This window comes from Penaeus chinensis, chromosome 12 (assembly GCF_019202785.1).
Source record: "Penaeus chinensis breed Huanghai No. 1 chromosome 12, ASM1920278v2, whole genome shotgun sequence".
Classification (NCBI taxonomy): Eukaryota; Metazoa; Arthropoda; class Malacostraca; order Decapoda; family Penaeidae; genus Penaeus; species Penaeus chinensis.
In genome coordinates this window covers 28,325,646-28,330,645 of record NC_061830.1, presented here as the reverse complement: position 1 = coordinate 28,330,645, position 5,000 = coordinate 28,325,646, and the positions used below count along the sequence as shown (strand labels likewise).

Sequence of the window (5,000 nt, the reverse complement as noted above, 5' to 3'; positions counted from 1 at the left end):
CCCCCACGCACGCTTCCTTCTTCCTCCCCCGGCTTCCCATTTCATGACCCTCTTCATATTCTTGAGACGCGCGACCATCAAGGAGTTGGGTGTAAGCATGCTCTCATCTCGCTGCCGGAATGCGAAATGTGGGCGATGGAGTCTGTCCGAGCTAGCGGAGCAAAACAACCGCAATATTAATGAAACTGTTGACTGCTCTTGCACCGCTAGGAACCATTTTCATTTGCTGTTAGTAGATATCGAAAACAACCTCTTGTGCAGCTTGGGATGTTGGACTTCCCAGCGACGCCATTCTGCTCTCTACCATATGTACTGCCCACATAAAAAAAAAAAACAATCTTCAACGCCTCTTTATCATCTGAACTGTTCGTGATAAATTAGTCCAGGTATAAGTGTAACATCTGCTGTTTCTGGCTCAGTCTGCCAATCAATCAATCCCTCCTCTCCCTTCACTTTCTCCTCCTTTCTATCTTTCCCTCCTTACTTTTCTTCCTCTCTATCCCCCACTGAGCATTTTCCAACATCATGCTTACCACTTACTCGCACAAATTGCACATTTAATTAGAAAACATTTAACATGTTTTCGTAGCTGAAGCCTGTTAGTTATGACCACTAAAATCATAAGAATCAGTGAAGTCGGTATATTTTTTTTATCGGTATCCAATGGTGTTCTCTTAGGTAGGTGGACGATTTGTGATTTGTGGCGCTGAGACTTGATTGGCAAAGCGAAACATGGTTCAAGGATTCGGGTCGTCCAGGGAGGAGGATAGAGGTGTCGAATCGAGATCGTGAAGAAAGAAGGCTAACAGCTGATTGGTGCCAGGCCCGTACGATCGTTAACGTCACACGTTATCGTACAGTAGGGACAGTGCTGAGGGGCGGGCTGGGGGGGGGGGGGGGTAGAGGGGTTTGAAAGGACATTTGGTTGAAGTTGTCAAAGAAAACGGGTGATAGGGGGGGGGGGGTAGGTAGAGGGGAGAAGGGGAGGGCATTGTTTGAGTGTTATTGGCCAAGTGGTGGGAAGGCAGTCGAGGTGTGACTACTGTTGTGAACACTAGTGACCCGCCCTGCCGTCCGCGCTAGCTTTATTTTATTCTTTATTTTTACCTTCGTATGCGATCCTCTGAAGTACTAAAATAAGCGTTGCCGTAGGGGGGGGGGGGAAGTTGCTGGATTTGTAGTTTTTGTATAACTTCTAGGTTTCAGGTTTGTTCGTGCCTTTCGAATTCTGTGTACTTGGATTGCAGTGACTAAAGTTATTTTTTTGCTATCAGTTGTAGTATGGTTTAATTTGCGTTAAGTGTGTATTGAGCCCACATTTTGTGATCATACTGTGTGTGCGTGCGTGCATATATAAAAATACATACATAGATATACATATATATATATAAATACATATACACATATATATATATAAATACATATACACACACATATATATATATAAATACATATACACACACATATATATATATACTGTAAATACATATACACATATATAACCCGTAAACCATACATATACATATGTATACATGAATCTATACATAGACTATGTGTGTGTGTGTGTGTGTGTGTGTGTGTGTGTGTGTGTGTGTGTGTGTGTGTGTGTGTGTGTGTGTGTGTGTGTGTGTGTGTGTGTCCGCCCGTGCATTATCACGCACACTATATATATATATATATATATATATATATATATATATATATAATGTATGTGTATATATATTGTAATATGTAAAGATATATATGTATGTGTATATATATTATATATTGTAATATGTAAATATATATGTATATTGTAATATGTAAATATATATGTATATTGTAATATGTAAATATATATGTACATTGTAATATGTAAATATATATGTACATTGTAATATGTAAATATATATGTACATTGTAATATCTAAATATATATGTACATTGTAATATCTAAATATATATGATATTTTTGAATGTATAAATAAATATATGATATTTATGAATGTATAAATATATATACTGTAATATGTATAAATATATATATACACTGCAATATGTATAAGTATATATATACACTGTAATATGTATAAGTATATATATACACTGTAATATGTATAAGTATATATATACACTGTAATAGGTATAAATGTATATGTATATATATATTGTAATATGTATAAATGTATATGTATATATATTGTAATATGTATAAATGTATATGTATATATATTGTAATATGTATAAATGTATATGTATATATATTGTAATATGTATAAATGTATATGTATATATATTGTAATATGTATAAATGTATATGTATATATATTGTAATATGTACAAATAGATGTGTGTATATATATATTTGTAATATGGACAAATATGTATATGTATATTGGGATAGATATACCTATATATATTGCTATAATTATAAATTTAAACATATATCCTTGCATGAAGTATACTATACATACAGTACAATGTACATCGAAGAAATATATTCAGTTGAATTAATTTGCAATTTATATTGTGCATGATAAACCTATTATGTTTTTAAAGAATTAAAATATTTTTGTGTGACGGTTTGCATAGTTCTTACTATTTCACATGATTTATCAAAGCACGAGTGTCTTCTTCCATTATGCACAATCACCAATAGACTGGTGTATTATTGAACGTATCCTTTGCATGAACACGTGCTTTTAGGCAGATTAGTAATGCATTTTCTTTCTCCATGCAAAAATGTAGTGACACTTTGTTGCTTTCATTAACAGGCTTGTTGACAAATAAGGGTCTCGTTGCATGACGCGGGGTCGGTTTAGAGAGACAGGGAGAAGTAGTGAGAACAAGAGAGAAAGAAAGGGAGACAGGGAGAGAAAGAGAGAAAAGAGCATCTTGTGCGGGAAGGATCATTCACGAGAGCAAGCGCCACACTGGGCCTAGGTAGGTGCAGAAAGCCTCTCTCCTTATTTTCTTTGTTAAAAGGAATAAAGATAAACCTCGACAAAGTTTCCAAAATCCTTTTACATGTCCTTGATAATAGGATGGATCGGATATCTATAAAGTAATATTAAAGTTGCGTCGGGAAGAAGTGAGAGAGCAGCTGCACGATGAGCTTTTCTTATCTCTGCGTGCGAGCTGAGTGTGGTTTGTGGTGTGGATGAGTAGTCGATGCTGAGAAGTATGGTTTTCGAGATCTTGTAAAGTGAAGTTAGTGCTGGCGGAAAGAAAAATACCCCGCTTCTTATGCTTTTCCTTCCACCCCCATTTTAATTTCTCGAAGTGGGGGGTGGATAGGAATGCCATTAATTTGCCAAGCAACCGAGAGAAAAAAAATCTTGCTGTTGCAAAGTTGGAATTCTGATGTTATGAACGAACCGCCTTGCCATGATTGGTGCGTGTGATTGCATGGCGTGAGCAAGGCCACGGTTACATATTGGCCTTTTTGGGCTGTGCAGGGAGGAAGGTGACTTATGTAATGGAGAAGCAAGCTTTTTCTCTGATTATGTTATCCACTCGTTTGTTTATTTGTTAATAGCCTTTGCATCTTGCAATATCTATTTTTCACGGTATCCAAATCTCGCTTTTTTTGTGATGGGAAGTCAGTGTTTGTATGTAATGAAATTTGTTCAAGTGCATGGAACGTAAGTGTGGGGGGATTTGTTGATTACCTTTCTCTATTATCTCCTCCACTCACCTCCGTTTCCTTCGGTAAGTGTATGTATCCTTACATAAAGGTAAGGTGGTGAACACTGGCCTGTCGAAGGACGGTGGAGTAGCTCGAGCATCGTGAGTGTGTTTGTGCGTGCGTGATTTTTTTTTCTTTCTTTTTCCACTTACCTGAGGGAAGCCTCTGTAATGGCGCCTGTCACAAACCTTTTTTCTTTTTCTTAGTCTTCGTTCATTCATCTCAAGTTGAACCCGTTCGGGCTGTTGCTACTGTAACTGATTCTTGAGTGCTTTGTATTGTCCTTTAAAGGCGACGAAGCGATGTCAATGATGATGATGATGGTGATAATGGAGATGGTGAGGACGCTTTATGATGGATGACTGGGTTCTTTCCTTACATTTGATAGTGGTAAATATATTGCTTTTGCGACTCCCCTCCCCACTCATTACGCCTCATCATTCTTCCTTCGCCTCGCTTTGCATTCTTCCGCCACACACCATTATCATACCACACCTGGCATAATTGCGCACGCGCGTCCTGACTCACCTGTCCGTCGCTCAGCTGTGTGCGACCTTGAGAGAGGGGGGGGGGGGAGGAGGAAGGAAGGTAGGTTTTGCCTTTTTTTGTCAATGTAGAGGCCATTTATTGCTATATGGGTGGTGCTGGGATTCGGGTAGGAGTTGGGTCGGGGGTCGGGGTCGTAGTTGAAGCCTTATTATCGGTGTTAGGAGGAGGTAGGGGAAGCGGGGGAGGGAAGGTTGAGCGCCCACGCATTAGTCCTTAACAGAGATCTTTCGGCCTTTCTGTTCTTTATATATTTCGTATTCGTTTTTTTCCCTTTGTTCCCCGTGAATGTTTCCCCTCTACCCTCCGTGTCTGTCTGTCCATCCTGGCTTCAGTGCTTCCTTCAGTTACTCTCGCTGCCATTCCTCGCTGTTTTCTCAACCTTCGTGTTTTGAAGTGCGTGTTGTCGCCGTCTCCCTTCGTGTCTGCGAATGGAGTTATCGGCTTTGTGGATCAGTAACGGCTTGAACGTAGGTTGTAGCGGAGATCTTTCCGTCCACGTCTTCCACCACTACGCCTCTTAGCTCCACCTCTTCCTCTTTCTTCAGAACCAGTAACTGCGCGACTACCCCTATGTATTGTCACGTCTGCATGTGCATAAGCACATGTTCGCAGCTTTTTATTTTATTTTATTTTGACTATACCATTTGGGGATTCGTTTGATGTTTAGTTATTAGATCTTGCTCCTGCTTTTCTTTCTTTTCTTTCCAAGAAGGTGTGCAGAGTCAGTCGGATTGCACAATGTCCTTGTGCACGCGGCTCGGAGGGAGAGGGTAGGGGGGGAATG

General features: G+C 39.3%; 1 protein-coding gene across 5 annotated transcripts in view; it reads left to right on the top strand.

Annotated features, from left to right (window-relative positions):
- The window catches only part of LOC125031096 (ubiquitin-like modifier-activating enzyme 1), a 51,808-nt gene that overhangs the window by 29,194 nt on the left and 17,614 nt on the right, over window positions 1-5,000 (top strand). Inside the window, exon 2 of one of the 5 annotated variants that reach the window (XM_047621585.1) lies at window positions 2,754-2,922. The exons of the other annotated variants lie outside the window; for them this stretch is intronic. The gene's annotated coding sequence lies outside the window, so the exon portion shown is untranslated. The remainder of the gene's footprint in view (window positions 1-2,753; window positions 2,923-5,000) is intronic. 5 annotated transcript variants of the gene reach the window in all.